The 16,680-nt window shown below is 37.2% G+C and overlaps 1 long non-coding RNA gene and 1 pseudogene across 1 annotated transcript; both read right to left on the reverse strand.

Annotated features, from left to right (window-relative positions):
• Positions 1–7,578: 7,578 nt before the first annotated feature.
• Positions 7,579–13,005, reverse strand: LOC127150883 (pyruvate kinase 2, cytosolic-like; annotated as a pseudogene).
• Positions 13,006–13,756: 751 nt separating this feature from the next.
• LOC127151062 (uncharacterized) lies at positions 13,757–15,027 on the reverse strand. Its single transcript, XR_007823804.1, has 3 exons — positions 14,518–15,027; positions 14,311–14,397; positions 13,757–14,163 (listed from the first exon to the last, which is right to left on the reverse strand). It is a non-coding gene; the product is annotated as an uncharacterized LOC127151062 (long non-coding RNA).
• Between the last annotated feature and the right edge of the window lie 1,653 nt (positions 15,028–16,680).

The following is a 16,680-nucleotide window of genomic DNA, read 5'->3' on the forward strand; positions in this document are numbered from 1 at the left end:
TCCACAGATGAAGGCGAAAAAAGACGGACGACTGATCCTTTTTCGTCGGACCACACTATTGACCGTAGATCGAGCTACGAGCACGAGTAGGTAGGCGGCTAGAGGAGAGGGGCAGCTGGGCTGCCTTTGAAATCAATCATAGGCCTAACCCTAATTACTAGACCAACCTGGTGCGAATTGTAAGGAATCTTGGTCTCGAGTCGAGCTGGGGCCTCATTTCATTCTCGTAACGGGAGTGAATGCACCGCAAGACCAGACATTTCCTCCCAGCGGCGGTCTTAAAAGTTCAGTCATTTCCTAAGCTAAGAAAGACAAATCCTCTTTTTTTACGATAGTCCAAGCAGCGCCTCCATGAGTTCGCTCGAAACCAATCGATTCCTGAGCCATTCCTTCTCCTCTTTCGGTTGGCCTTTGCCAGCCACTAGAGCAAAATAGAACAATCAGTGAATGAACAAGAAGAACCCCTGATTTTGACCAGATTGTAGACCTTTCTGTCTGGCTATGTATATGGATGTGCATAAAGAAGGGACGGGACATCTCTCTCCTCTTTTTTGAGAAGAAAAATCAAGCTCCAGATGAGTTGAAGCGGCATCTCACGAACCTCTGATTGAGGCAGTACCATCCTATAGGCAGGCATTTTCGAGTCTTTGGATGCACGTCTTTTCTTCATATTCCTGCGCTGTTAGAGGATAAGAGCCCTTATATTTAGAAATAACTCGACTCAAAACAAATCAATGAACAAGGTGAATGGGAATGATCAGTTTCTCGAACCTAGGCAAGAGGTAGACAGAGTCAACTACACCGGCTGAGTTGGAGAGAGATTACCTAGCCTCAAGCAAGAAGTCATCAGACTTTTGAGGAGTTTCTTATGATTTACTCAAGAAAGTATAAAGATAGGTTGATAAAAGTCAAAGAGCAAGAGGAAGAAGAGGTTGAGAAAGAGATGAGGCTCAGCAAGGATAACTTCTCCAACAAGGAGAAGAACAATTAAGCTACCACAGACCAGTATGAGGCATCCTCCTCTTCCTTAGGTCTTTCCTTTCTCCTTCAATTCGCTTTCAAGAGCTATCAGATTGGTCTCTTTCGAACCTGGGTTGGTTTATTAGTTTGCTCCTTTTTCTCTGACCCCTCTCGTCTTCTTCGGTTTTCGAGATCTCCTCTGGCTTTGCAGACTTCTACCGCTACGTGGGCTTCCTTGCGCTTGGATTCAAAGGTTGAAGGATTAGACAAAATGTCCGAATAGACGGACTGATATCTTTATTGGCTACCGGGTAGTTTTGAGCGTGGAAGTAGCTTCTCGAGCTCTCTCGCACACATGGAAGAGGGTGTAGACTCTTCCCAGAAGAGAATCCTTCTTCAATGATCTATGAGAGCGAGGATAAAGAGAATCAAGGCCAAGATCCGAGATTCAGAGATAGAAGTGAGTTTAAGGATGCGAGGGGAACCAAACCCCGAATCAAGGATGTCTTCTTCCAAGCAAGTTCAAGATCTCGAAACCCAAAGCCTTCAATGGGAACAGCGATCCTACTTTCAAATTGCATTTTGGATATGGAAGAATACTTTCAAGCCAATGGAACCACGCCACGTAGCGATGAGATTAGCCTCCATGCATTTGTCTGATGAAGCAAAGGTGGAGGTCGAAAGAGAAGGAGATCAAAAATGGGCAATGTACCATTGAGACTTGGGAAGACCAATTATAAGGAAAAGGGAGTGGGCTCAGTTCTTCCATCTCAAATTTCTTGCAAAAACTGCTCGAACTTAGACACAAGGAAAGCGGACTAGGTTAAAGAGTTCATCTTGGACATTCGAGAGATGTCGAAAAAGGATCAAGTATTCTACTTTGTAGAGGGGTCGTGGGCCAAGACTAAATTATACTCAGAGAATGTGAAAGATCTTGCCTCTGCTCTTGCTGCCACAGAGAGAGTCAGCGACGTCAGAGAATGTGAAAGATCTTCCATACATCCTATATCTAACCTTCCCTCGATAAACTACTTCCTCATCTAAGATAAGAAATAGGTAGGGTCCTTGTTCCGATTCTCCCTTGAATGGATCACCAGCGCCTAGCCGCATAAGGAAGACTGAGTCTTCGACCTATCCTCCGGAAGGGGAAATAGGTTGAATAGTCCTCTGGAATAATAGTACTTTGTCTTTGTCGAATTGAGTAGGCCGAAGGACTTGTTTATCCATTGAATTTATAGAACTGATTAATGGTCCGAAGGACTGATTAATGGAACTCCAAAATGTAGTCGCTTCAATCATTCTTTGAACCTCTTTGAGCCTCGTTTTCTTTTCTTTTTAAGTCGTCTGATGCAGGTAGGAAGGAATAGAGTCAAGGGTTGCTCTTACCCTGCCAAGCCAATCCTTATGTCTTTAGCATAAGACAAGCCAAGCCCCTTCCTTGGTACCTATCTCCCATAGAAAATCCAATCAAGCACTGGTCACCGAATTCCGCCTAAGAAAAGATCAATGAACAAGGGGCTAGATGGAAGGAGAGGACAAAGGTGAGACCCTGTTTAGGAGAAATACTTAGATTAGGCACATCATCAGACTGAGAGTTTCATTCGATCTTACTCTTTCATTCTCTCTTTAGTTGAGGAAGTATACATCTTTATTTCAAGTATAAGGGAAGGTCCCTCGTCTGGAGCTTTTTCTTTCTCCATATTAACCTGTGGAATGAATGAGTCCTTTTTCTTCTTAATAAGAATTTGAGTTGAATATAGTATCAGATACTCCTATCCTAATTAAGCTACGTAGAACCAAAAACAAAGGTCCAGGTGACTATTCCATATATCCTTTTGTTGAATTTCATACGGGAGTCCTTCGGAGCTTTTCTGACTTTCCTTTATCTTTATGACTTCCACTCTTCCTTATATCTTAATAGTAGGCTTTCTATGGAATATTCACGCCATAGGTTCTCGCTTCGCCTCTCTCTTCTATCTCGTTCTAGAACTCAATCTTCCGCTTATCTTATGATCTCGCCTCTGAAGTCTCTCTTCTTCTCACCCTATGGCTCCTACAAAGATTTCGTGCCTCCAGTGCCTTACCGTAGGTGATCTTCTTCAATCTCTCATGCTTCGAAAAGAGGCCGCCCGTATAGAAGCGCCAAAGCCTATGGGCGTTTGTCCGTGTACAGGAGGCTCAGAGGTTCTTTGTGTCCGAATTCCCAAAAGCCTCACTCTAATCAATTCATACTTGAAGTGATTCCTCTTTCTCTGCATGAGAAGAAGAAAGCACTCTTTTTTTAGGAACTTAGTTGCTTAGAGGAGTTAGGTGAGACCAAAGGTTGAGGGACAAAGTAGCTCGCCCAAAGTCAAGAAGAAACCACTGAAAGGGCAGTTGCTGGCCCTCCTCTTCTTGTCAGTAGATCGAAAGATCGGAAGACGTTCTCTCCCTTTTATATAATTCAGAAAGAACTAAATATTCCAGATATATAATCCCACTGGAACGATGCTAGGCCTCTGATTCCATAATTTCCTTCAAAACAAGAAAAAGACCGAAAGGTAACTACTTTAAGGGTTCCAGAATCTCCATAATAAAGAAAAGGGCTCCCTCGCGCGATCGACCAGAGGGCAAAGTCGAAAGATCTTTCCCAACAGGCCTCATACGAGAAATCGACTGTTTCATTCTCACTATTAGTTGACTAGTCGTTTTCCAAAGACTTGATTATTCGTATAGCTTCGTGTACTTTATTCGTGCAAATTTAGTAAGAGAGCCTATGCTGCTTTCTTTATTTAGGAAGGGTGGGCAACCCTTGCACCCGATTGACGAAAAAGCGAATTTACCACTCCGTGGGGGGTCGGCCTAATTCCGACAGAATAGGTTGAGCCCTTGAAGCGCCCTTTCAGTCATTCTGCTTTGAAACTATGGGTTCAAAGACTTTGAAATAGAGAACCCCACCTTACGATCTCATCTTACCGAGCAAAGAACTGAACCTGCTTTTTCTTCAACTTCTTCATCCGCAACAGCAAGAAAACCAAGAGCTTCTCCTGCAACCACAACCTTTACCTCGGCACCTACCTATTTATTTGAGTGACTCTGGGCTTCCGGAAAGACTAGGGTCAACCGCTTCTCCCTCCTCAACGGATGAAGCCGACCCAATGAATGAAAGTCGATCTATTAGTTTGCTCCTCTCCTATTAAGTTCAGTTCAGCCTCCTCTGTACGCGGCTTAGTTAGCCTTTACCAGACAGTATTCCAAAGGTTGTTATTCCAATGATTATGTTCTAAATTTCTTTGACCCTTCTACTTCCATCTTTGACTTAGTGGAAAGCTAATATGAAAACTCCTCCAGATGGGTCCTCCAGACCTCTTTGATCCTAACGAAGCAGTCTCTTCTGAACTTTTTCTTTTGAAGGAGTTCATTTGAAGATTCCAAAGAATTTAGAACTTTCTACTAATCCTAATATCTCGATCAATATTCATGGAATTTCTTTAGTTGTCAATAAGTCAAATGTGATGTGGGGATTTAAAACTTTGAGAGAAAAAGGGTGATCAAATGATTTAAAAATTAAACAAGCAAAAATAAAAATATGTTGTGATAACTAGAGCACAATCTATCTAACTAAGAATCATCAGTTTCACAACATAATAAAATACATAGATATTAGGTATCACTTCATTAGAGAAGAAATTGAGATAATAGAAATTGAAGTTGTCAAGATCCATACCTCGAGCAATGCTTCAACATGCTAACCAAGTTGTTAGAGAAAACAAAATTCATGCCTTGATGTAATCGAATTTGAACTGCTTGGCAAATAGACCAAAGTAGCGATTTCCATGTTACTTGCAAAGGTGGAGGACGAAAAGAAATAAAAACAAAATACCTATTTTCTGATGTAACCATCAGGCTTGTTGTCGAAACATATCCTTTAAATTTCTACATACAAAAGAAGTCAGGAGTGAGGTTGAGAGATTTGTTTTGTAAAATTCATCACAAATTGAAAAGCAACAAAGAAGATAATCCTAGCTAGACCAATTAACCTCTATAGTTCTTTCTTCTTTCCCAAACCTTTCTTCTTATCATCTTCTTCTACTTATTAATCATTCTACCTTCAAAAGAAACTGAGAAAACAGAAACCTATGTTGTCAAGATCCATACCTCTAGCAATGCTTCGACATGCTAACCAAGTTGGTTAGACAAAAAGAAATCAAAACAAAATACATATTTTCTGATGTGACCATTAGGCTCGTTGTTGAAGCACATCCTTTAAATTTCTATATGCAAAAGAAGTCATAAATGAAGTTGAAAGAGTTCATTTAGTAAAATTCTTCACACAGATTGAAAAGCAATAAAGAAGATAAACCTAACATAACCAATTAACATTTGTGTTCTTTCTTCTTTCACTAACCTTTTTCTTCATCTTCTTCTACTTGTTGATTGTTCTACCTTCAGAAATCTTCTATTTCTTCTCTTATGTACAATTGAAACAAAAGAGGAAAACTTTTTAGAGATCTGAGATTTGCATGACTGTAAGGTGGAGAGTAACTTAAGTTAGTCATTTGCATTTCAAGATAGAGCACCTGTGTAGTAATTAGAAAATTAACGTAGAAGAATCTCTTAATTATACAAAAAGATTTCACTTTGGGTTTCAGATCCAATTGGAATAATAATTGATAATCAACCAAGAAACAATCAACAATGGCATGAAAACAAGCAAAAAAACCTATTAAGAAAGCAAAAATTACCTCAGAGTATCTTAGAATTTTCATCGAAAATTAAAGAACCTATAAGATTACCACAAATGATTGGAAACAGAGAAGAAGACCTTTATATAGATTCAGATTCTTCAAAGAAAGAGGAATTAATTCCTAAATCCTCATCCCAACGTTTCTCCAAGATTTCAGACCCTAACATTGTTTCACTCATTCAACATTACAAAAACATGAAGTAAGAACATTTTCAAGAGTCAAAATAAGAATTTGACTCAAGTAAAAAAGAAATGCAATTTCATAACAATTTAAAGGGAAAACAGACATTTATTTCCATATACAATCTCAAACTCAGCAAACTTTAATTTTCTATAAGAACATTCCACTAGAATTGCATGCATTCTACTTGACCTAACCGACTAAACTCGAAGGGCAAGGCAGAATCGGTTTTGGTTAGGCCAAAAGTGAAAAGTCCTAATCAGTTGAACTCTAAGGGCAAGACAGGTCTGGTTTTGATTAGGCCAACGGTGAAGAGTTCCCCACACAAGTTCTGATACTGAGGGAGCCCAACGCATTCTACTTGACCTAACCGGCTGAACTCTAAGGACGAGGCGGGTTTGGTTTTAGTTAGGTCAAAAGTGAAGAGTTCCCCACACAAGTTCTGATACTGAGGGAGCCCAACGCATTCTACTCGACCTAACCGGCTGAACTCTAAGGGCGAGGCAGGTCTGGTTTTGGTTAGGCCAAAAGTGAAGAGTTCCCCACACAAGCTCTGATACTGAGGGAGCCCAACGCATTCTACTTGACCTAACCGGCTGAACTCTAAAAGCGAGGCGGGTCTGGTTTTAGTTAGGTCAAAAGTGAAGAGTTCCCTACACAAGTTCTGATACTGAGGGAGCTCAACACATTCTACTTGACCTAACCGGCTCAACTCTAAGGGCGAGGGGGCGAGGCAGGTCTGGTTTTGCTTAGGCCAAAAGTGAAGAGTTCCCCACACAAGCTCTGATACTGAGGGAGCCCAACGCATTCTACTTGACCTAACCAGCTGAACTGTAAGGGCAAGGTGGGTCTGGTTTTAGTTAGGCCAAAAGTGAAGAGTTCCCCACACAAGTTCTGATACTGAGGGAGCCCAACGCATTCTACTTGACCTAACCGGCTGAACTCTAAGGACGAGGCGGGTTTGGTTTTAGTTAGGTCAAAAGTGAAGAGTTCCCCACACAAGTTCTGATACTGAGGGAGCCCAACGCATTCTACTCGACCTAACCGGCTGAACTCTAAGGGCGAGGCAGGGCTGGTTTTGGTTAGGCCAAAAGTGAAGAGTTCCCCACACAAGCTCTGATACTGAGGGAGCCCAACGCATTCTACTTGACCTAACCGGCTGAACTCTAAGGACGAGGCGGGTTTGGTTTTAGTTAGGTCAAAAGTGAAGAGTTCCCCACACAAGTTCTGATACTGAGGGAGCCCAACGCATTCTACTCGACCTAACCGGCTGAACTCTAAGGGCGAGGCAGGGCTGGTTTTGGTTAGGCCAAAAGTGAAGAGTTCCCCACACAAGCTCTGATACTGAGGGAGCCCAACGCATTCTACTTGACCTAACCGGCTGAACTCTAAGGACGAGGCGGGTTTGGTTTTAGTTAGGTCAAAAGTGAAGAGTTCCCCACACAAGTTCTGATACTGAGGGAGCCCAACGCATTCTACTCGACCTAACCGGCTGAACTCTAAGGGCGAGGCAGGGCTGGTTTTGGTTAGGCCAAAAGTGAAGAGTTCCCCACACAAGCTCTGATACTGAGGGAGCCCAACGCATTCTACTTGACCTAACCGGCTGAACTGTAAGGGCAAGGTGGGTCTGGTTTTAGTTAGGCCAAAAGTGAAGAGTTCCCCACACAAGTTCTGATACTGAGGGAGCCCAACGCATTCTACTTGACCTAACCGGCAGAACTATAAGGGCGAGGCAGGTCTGGTTTTGGTTAGGCCAAAAGTGAAGAGTTCCCCACACAAGCTCTGATACTGAGGGAGCCCAACGCATTCTACTTGACCTAACCGGCTGAACTCTAAGGGCGAGGCATGTCTGGTTTGGGATAGGCCAAAAGTGAAGAGTTCCCCACACAAGCTCTGATACTGAGGGAGCCCAACGCATTCTACTTGACCTAACCGACAGAACTCTAAGGGCGAGGCAGGTCTGGTTTTCGTTAGGCCAAGAGTGAAGAGTTCCCCACACAAGTTCTGATACTGAGGGAGCCCAACGCATTCTACTTGACCTAACCGGCTGAACTCTAAGGGCGAGGCAAGTCTAGTTTTGGTTAGGCCAAAAGTGAAGAGTTCCCCACACAAGTTCTGATACTGAGGGAGCTCAACGCATTCTACTTGACCTAACTGGCTAAACTCGAAGGGCTAGGCAAGTCTGGTTTTGGTTAGGTCATGTTTTCAGTAACACATTATTAAGCATATTCAGTAATCACAATATTCAGAAAATGGATAACATGTCTTCTACTCATTTCTAAGTTATCAAAGTATGCAGTTTAAACATATTTAAGATATTCAAATAACAAACACAATCACAAACCCGAGCTTCATGCTCAAAGGTTAGGCAGACATGATTTTCTAAGCTTAAAAACAAAGTAGGCATGGTATTTATTCTAAGAATAAAGAATTTTAAAATTTGGGCATTTTTGCCAAAATGAAATTTTCCAAACGACATGGAACATGCAAGGCTATAACTCCACCCCCACTTAGAATTTTGCTTTGTCTTCAAAGAATTTTAACCAAGATTCTAAAGATGGAAAAAAAAAAAAAAAAGAACAGAAAACCTTCCCTTGCTTGCAAAGGTTCCATGTTTGGTTATACGTCATTCCCCTTTATTCCTACGTAAAGAAAACAAGAATTTCTATCAAATTTTATTAAAGAGGTTAAACTAAAAATTTTAAAAATATATATATACATAATTTAAAAGAAAGTCGTAAAATTTTGCACTGTTTAAGATCGATCATGCGACCGTACTTTCCCTAATTCAACCCGAATCCATGACCAAGGGTTTCTCAAATGCTTTTAAACCTCAACTAGAAAACCTTCAAAACTTTTATTCCATAAGTCTTATATTTCTCCTTATTCAAGCATTGTCCTTACTCCAAGAACAAAATTAACCATTCAAACATGTCACTTTTAAAAGTTTTATTTGTTTTGGTCTCGATATATTCAATTCGAATATAGTCTAGTAAAAAAGGGTATTATTTGTGAAAGATGGAGAACTTTTGGTGCTATTTTCAATCATCACCCAATTTAATTCTATCTAAAATGTAATGAAGCCTAGCATCAAAGACAATTTATGATTTAAGGAGGTGGGAAATAGATAAGTTTTAAAATACTATCATCTTACATAACTTGAAAAAAAAAGAACAAAAAACTCTTCTATTTTCAATTAAAGAAAAACACTTGCCTCTTATCACACTCTTCCTTCACTCAACAACACCACCATGCTTTTGGTCTGTCCTCAAGGAACAATCCTGAAATTGCGAAAAAGAAAGTGAAATTCAAATGTAAGATCACAGCTGAAATGAAAAAAATTAATCGTAGAGATACAAATTTAAGCATCTTCTAATAGTACAAAAGCTGTGAAAGAGCTCTTTTCAACCTGTACAATAACCGATTGAATGCTGACCTTTGTACAAATGTGCATATAATGGACATCAAAATTCTACCCAAGAATGGTTTCTAGTGGCCTCGCATCGATGTCAAATGGAACAGGTTTCAAGAGGTCCCATTTTGGAGGGTCAGTCCTCTTCTCTAAAACAAATTTGTCTGCAAGATGTCGACGAGAGGTAAGGATGACATGATATGAAGTAATGCAAATGTTTTGAAGCGGTTTAAAGACTTGAGGTAAAGTGAAGAATCGTGACTTTGGAACATATAATGTATACTAGTTAAATAGGTTGTAAGTTATAAACTTTGTCAAAACCCAATACTTTAATCTCTAGTCTACAGTCCCGTGAGATTTAAACACGCATTTTCTAATTGCCCACCTAAACATGTTTGTTGCATCACATCCAAACCATTGATGAAACAACAAATACTCTATCCATCCACAATCGATTCCAATAACTAACATCTGAGGTCCACAAGCTGAGGCAGTTGACTCCTCAACTGACCTATTTCAAGATTTTGGAGTTCAGGAGCAACCGTAGCAGGTTCTTTGACAGTTCCAATTACAAGTATATGTTAGAGTGATAGGAGGAGGGGGAGAAAATGAAGATCCCGTTGATAACCATTGATAACCCTAGCAGGATTTTAGAATGTTTCCCTTCTCTTTTTACTTTAAATAGTATCAAAGAAACTTTTTAGTTCTTTTTGTAGGGGAGAAACTTACCTAAAGAGACTCAACAGAGTAACAAAAGAATGCAGCACTAAACGGTGGTTATAACGGAAAGCATGCAGCATTTTCTTTGGCCATAACAGCCTCCACTTTTAGAGATATTCCTTTGTTTTACTGGTAACTTTATCCTTTCTCGACAAGGGTTTGTGTTTTCCTTCTACTTCCCTTTAATGGGCCCTTTTCTAGTCCTTTTAGTGCACTCATGACCTCACGTTAAATGTTCGTTTTCTCCAAATGAAAGTTGTTCCTTCATTAATCCATTAATGAAAAAGTAATGGAAATACCTTATACTACATAAAGCTTAGGTTTAAAAACTGTGTTTCTATCTCATACACACACAAATTACCTCAGCACATATTCTACTAACGGTTGAAACGGTTTCTACTGGATGTAATCCATGCAATGTCTCAGCCCCAAGAATAATTGCATCACTTCCTGCACACTCATGAGAAGATATAAAAAACGTCATACAATCATACCCCCAGTCAGGAATGGAACTAAGAACCCTGATTTATACTGAATATAATGATACAATTGAACATAAAATAGATAAATTGAAAAAAGTTCAACCCAATCTTTAGCATCAGTTATTATGAGATCTGTGGCTTTAGAAGGTAGAGAGGGATTTAAAAGAACCATGACTTAAAAAATCCCTACATCTTCAGTCTTTAAACAATAGGAGATTTAAAAATTGAATAACTCACCATCAAGTACAGCATTGGCAACATCAGTAGCTACTGCACGTGTAGGTCTCAAGTTGTTAGTCATGCTGTCTACCACACGAGTTAAAACAGTAGGCTTTCCAGCCATATTACATCTATAAAGGGCAGTTTTCTGAAACAAAAACACCTGTAACAATGTAGAAAACAGAAATAATCAATCCCAAGGTAACCATGGCAAAGAATACGAGTAAAAAGTGAGCTAACAATGACTTGCCTCTACACTTTCAATCTTTGCAAATATTTGTGTTTGGTTAAGATCACCTAGCTTAGAAAGAAATTGTCGAGCCTACATAAAAATTTAATTTAGCAATCAATATCCTCTATTGTAATAATCAACATAGTCAAATCACCCACAGCCGATCATTTGTTTAAAGTGAAGACTCAATGCAAGGAAATAATACTTCTCGAACATCTTCCACATATCTAGCATGTGACAGAGAGAGGAAGTCAATCTTGTTTTTTACTATCATGTAGCTATGATCTAAAGTCATCAGTCAGCATCAAAAAATACTATGAGCTACCAATCATGTTAAGGTTGTATAAGCTAATTGCAAAGGCATAACAAACAAGAAACCAAAGAATGTTACTCTTTGTCTTTCTCAGTAAGTGTTGGAAGATCAATGTGAATTTCAGCAGCATGCAAAGTGTACATTGTACCAACCAACGTGGCAGAGTTCTTTACCACACAACCAACCTCATCTCCTTTCACTTCAAAAACATGATAAATCCCCAACAAACATAACTCAGCATAACATCATTTACCACGATTCCTTACAGTGAAAAAAAAATTGAAGATCACTACCAATATGCTCCATTACCTCCAACCAGACAGATGTTTCACTTCCAGTAAAGAGGTACTGACCAAGAAAAAGGGTGTCTCCTTTCTTAAGGACCTATATAAGAAAATTTCAAGTTTAGTAATATGAAGGAGATTACTATATAATCAATGCAGTGAAGGAAAGGACGACTATCTTTTATAAAGTTTGACTTTGCATGTCTTCATACGATGCAATTTTGACTGAGAGTAAATTGCATCAGACAACAGACACGATGTAGACAAGTAATTAGATCATTAGTATAGTCAGTTAACATTGATTTAGTTTATGATTTTAGATTAAATAGTAGTTTGGATTTATTTATTTGTTTGTTTTATTTTCTTGTATAACAACGAATAGCCACTTCTAGAAATATACGAGGGGCTTTTGAATATCAATTTAAAATAAAACTTTAATTCATAGAAAGTTTTTCCTGAACTTCAGGGCTACAGATTTTCCTTGTTTGGCTGTGGATTTGGCCTAATCTAAAATGTTCCACAAGTAGATGAAGTTTTATAGTATTTCCCAACCTTTGAAAGTCCACCATAATTTATAGGTAGCAGCTCTGAAAATGCCTCTAGTTCTTGATTGGGTGTTAGAACAACAAACCCATCTTCCTAAAGAGAGATAGATTTCTCACTTTAGTTACAACCAACATCTCAGGACCCGCTGTATCCAGCATAACCTGAAAAAAGCAGAAGAATTATCTTACTTATTCTTTGGCCAAGTTACTAAGAAAATGGTAGGAAAGTTCAAATGATAAAATATACACTGAAACATATTAAAAACGAACATACAGCACAAAGTTTCTTGGTGCTTTTAACAGCCATCTTCAAATTTTTCAAAGTCTCTTGATGGTAATACGGACTACCCCATGAAAAGTCAAATTGAGCAACTAGCAGCCACCAAAGAAAGAATAGAAAAACAAAAGTTCCCTACTTTAACAAAAGGAGAGTTGCTAAGGAAGCCAACCATACCCGACATTCCAGCCGTCAAACAAGCAGAAATAACTTGTACAGATCGAGGGTTAGGACCCAGAGTACCAACAATCTTAGTCGTAGGAAAGAAGCTCTGGAAAACAGGAGGGCAACAATCAACAAAATTTCAAGGGGCCTCAAATACAAGAAAAAAAATGCAACTTTGGAAACTAGTAGTGCACAGAAAGAAAGTAAGAGAAGTCAGTTCTGGCTTAAAAAATCCCTTTTGACTCCTTCCCAACTTCAAAGATGCAATTGAACCCCTTCAAAATGAATATGATGTGAGTGATTGTTACTAAAGGAAAAAAATAGTTTACTGATGATGAATTTAAGTAGCCTTTCCTTTGTAATTGAATGATTTAAAGAGTGATCTAATGAATGTTATTAAAACTAAATGAGGGGAGAGAAACTCGACCATGGAGAGAAAATGGACAGTGAATGAAGTACCAAAAAAAACAAACTAGCGAATACAGTCATAGTTAAAATAAAACCATCTTCAAAAGTAGTCATAACTCAACCAAATGGCACTATATTTTCTATAAACCCAACTTCTTTTCACTTTTGAAATGTTCAATTTGTGTTAGTTCCTACACACAAAAAGGTCTCAAACTCCTAAAATGGATAGAACTACGGGGCTATAGGTTATAGTATTTTTGTGAACCTAAAGCAGTTATGAAGCATAACCAAGTAGCAAACACAAACACAAACGCTTGATGAAACTTCTAACAGTCACAAAAACTTTGGAAGTTAGTTGTGCAGAGAAAGAAAGTGAAAGAAGTCAGTTATGGCGTAAAAATCCCTTTTGACTCCTTCCCAACTTCCCAGATGCAATTGAACCCCTTGAAAATGACCATAACTGACTCAAATTACAGTAAAAAATCAAATTGAGTGAACATATGGGAAGTGGATTCAATTCCTTTTACCACAGAAAACTATAATACAAGTTCTTTCACTACTTAAAACCCAAATTCCACAACCACAGTTACACAAGAAGAAGAATAACAACAAAAATGCCTCTTAAACTCCAACAAGAAGTACAGAAGAACTTGAATTCCAAAAGGGAACTTAACTTACCTCCGTTCTTCCATGGCTGAATAGAGTGAGCTAGAAATTAGAAAACACAAAGAATGAAGCTAATTTTGAGGTGCATCTGGAAGGCAATTTAAAGCTTTTGGCAGTAGCTATGTAACAGAAATTTCCAAAGTGAGCCGCCATAATCGACTAAAAAAAGAAATCAAAATGAACGAGTAATCAAAGTAATATTCAGTATATCTGAAAAACAAACATAATTATTCTGATAAACCCTGCATAATTATTCTGAGATTATAAAGATGGTGTTTAAAATTGTATTCAATTCATTTTAAAAGGTTAACCATGAAAAGGAAGAACAGTGGAGACCATGAACTACTAAAGGCATGCAATTTTTCACAGTATCATGATAAGAGACTTCATGCTTTAAGAAGTCTATGACACAAATCAAGACTATAAAGTGTCAAACATTTTTTAATCTTTATTAAAGTTTATCTTTTTTATATGCTTTAGTAATAGAACTAATTTCACTTAACAAGGTCCAAAACTTGATGATTAATCTTGAGTTTATGATTTCAACCGCATACGGAAGTCAGTTCCACCGATCTACAAAATTACAATATTCAAAATATAAAGGATGGCATACAAATTATATATAGACATTTTGGACAACTGCAACAACTTTTTTTTAGTACACGGTTGCAGGGGTAGGGGTGCACTTAGGTGGCAAATTAGCACGAGGAAGATAAAAACCTTCATTAGAAGCCGAGTAACATCTGCCATTGTGGATACACACACCTCTGTTAAATTTCCTACACCAGATTTTACATCTTCTCTAATCTGTGAGATGATTCAGCATAAGACCAAATTAATTTTTCATATTACAGGAAAATGTCATTTCGCCACCCAAATTAAGACAAAAATATACCAAAAACCCCATAATTACACCAGATAAATTACCTTCGCAATAGAATCAGACAACCCAGGGATGGAATTCTCAAGAACGGTCTCCATACTGAGCTTCCGCTTAAGTGGGTCGGAAGAGGGAGCAGGCTCTTCACCTTAGTCGGCGAGGGTTTGGAATCGGGAACCGTGGAATTGGGATCGGACGGTGAAGCATTTTCTTTGGAAGACGACGTAGGTTTCCGAGGGGTCTCCCGCCCTTGATTCCGGCGCCGTTAGCGCTAGGAATAGAAGATGGCAGTGGATCGGCGACATGGGTATATAGCAAAATAGGGTTTCTTGGGTGCATGCTTCGTTTTAGAGAATGGAAATTGAGAGATAGGAAGAGTGAAGATGAGGAAGACGAAGGAGACAAGAGAGCGAGAGAGAAGGGGAGGAGGAGAGAGAGATTTGCAGTTGAGAAGAAAGACGAAGGAATTAGAAATGAGAGAGAAGCTGTGAAGGGAGGGTTTTCGAAGAAGAGAAAATAAAGTTCTTTTTGAAATTTGAAGAAGAGAAAATGAAGTTCTTTTTGAAATTTGAAATAGTGTAATATGACTTGTAACGTATAAAAAATAAAACATTTATTTATAAACATAAATAAATTTAAATGATTTGTGATTTTTTTTTTAACATCTCGTCCAAATTACACATTCTTTATTTTAATTCAGTATTTATTGGAGCAAAAATAGAACTAATTTAGAATAAATAATTCTAAATAAATAAATTTAAATGTTTTGTGATTTTTTTTTGTTTAACATCTCGTCCAAATTACACATTTTTTATTTTAATTCAGTATTTATTGGAGCAAAAATAGAACTAATTTAGAATAAATAATTCTAAATGTACTTAAACTTTTAAAAGATTCAAAAACATGTTTTATCGTTACTTTTAGATTGAAACCGTTGAAGTTTTATTTTAAAAATACCCTTGAACTTAAAAAAGTTCAAGAATATTCTTATTAATCTAAATTTTATATCAATTTTATTACAAACTAAAATAAAAAATTAAATTTTAAGTTAAGATCATAGTCTTAATTTTATTTAACTATTAACATACCATGATTGATCGAAATCCAACTAATTTTTATAATTATTGTTGTTATTAACATAGTTAATTAATTATCAAATAAAAAATATATTTGACTATTAACACTTTTTTTTGTTTGACTAATTATAGTATGTTTTAAGGTAAAATTTTCAGTTTGGAGATTTACTCTGATTCTATATGAATAAGAAATATTTTTCTAAAAATTATTGACTATATAGTATCGAAGCCATTCGTAGTGGGTGGTTTTCTTTTCCATTAAGGCTTAAGTTTAGGTCATCATTGAGTAGCCGTTTGTCGACACTGTCGAACTCAAAATTATGTTAAAACTGCTAAAAATATTTACAAAATAGAAGTCTATTCGATAGTTTCGAGATTCCACTTTCATGGAAATATTAATTTCTATGGAAATTTCAAAAAAAAAAAGTGATGTAAGTTGTTATAATTAATTAATGAAACTTCTATTGTGACTTAATTAGACTATATATGATTGTCATTTATAATATGTACGACAACATTTAGATGTCCATTGTAAATGGATGTGTAAAAATTGATACAAAGACATAATTTAAAACAAATGGAAAACTAATTATACTACCAAATAATATAAAGTTTAGAAATATTTGAAGGTGCAATAATGAGAAAATTTCGTGAAAAAAGTTTGAATAATGTTCAAAACAAATATAGGCTTTTTCTATATCTGGTTATTTTCAAAATAAATTATTTTATAAATTAAAATTTTGGGTAAAAAATAAAGCTAAAATTTAAAAAAAAAACATAACTCTTAAAAAAAATTAATCATAGAATTTTAAATATGTATCAGAACTATAAATTAAAAAAAAAATTGATATGAACTAATATAGTTAGTCATAAAAATCGAATTTTTGTTGATATGCATAAATTTCTTGAAATTTTGAAATTTCATTTTAATGGAGAGAAATAGAGTATCTCAAAATATTCTCAAAAATTTGAAGTTTCATCAAAATTGGAGAAAAAAAATGTCTCCCAACTAAAATTTTGAGCCCTTTAAAATCTCAAAATTTTGAGATTTTGATGGAAATTTTAGACCATAGTTTGGATTGGGTACTACAAGACCCGTTGGGATATGTTCATCTTACTGGCTTGAAGTTTTTT

This window comes from Cucumis melo, chromosome 9 (genome assembly GCF_025177605.1).
Source record: "Cucumis melo cultivar AY chromosome 9, USDA_Cmelo_AY_1.0, whole genome shotgun sequence".
NCBI classification, from domain to species: domain Eukaryota; kingdom Viridiplantae; phylum Streptophyta; class Magnoliopsida; order Cucurbitales; family Cucurbitaceae; genus Cucumis; species Cucumis melo.